General features: G+C 52.2%; 1 pseudogene; it reads left to right on the forward strand.

The window, feature by feature from the left end:
* On the forward strand, positions 1 to 91 carry LOC118345480 (annotated as a pseudogene; the record flags this gene model as incomplete).
* Between the last annotated feature and the right edge of the window lie 110 nt (positions 92 to 201).

Below are 201 nucleotides of genomic sequence, written 5' to 3' on the forward strand. Positions count from 1 at the left end.
CGGATCCCATCAGAACTCCGCAGTTAAGCGTGCTTGGGCGAGAGTAGTACTAGGATGGGTGACCTCCTGGGAAGTCCTCGTGTTGCACCCCTCGTTTTTTTTTTCTCCGCCTTGCGAGATAAATTGACAAGAAGGACCACTCGGGAGTGGATTTTTGAGAAAATCTCGCCCTGCCCATCGCGTAGCCATGGGTTTGGATCA

The sequence above is a fragment of the Juglans regia genome, unplaced genomic scaffold (genome assembly GCF_001411555.2).
Source record: "Juglans regia cultivar Chandler unplaced genomic scaffold, Walnut 2.0 Scaffold_2751, whole genome shotgun sequence".
NCBI classification, from domain to species: domain Eukaryota; kingdom Viridiplantae; phylum Streptophyta; class Magnoliopsida; order Fagales; family Juglandaceae; genus Juglans; species Juglans regia.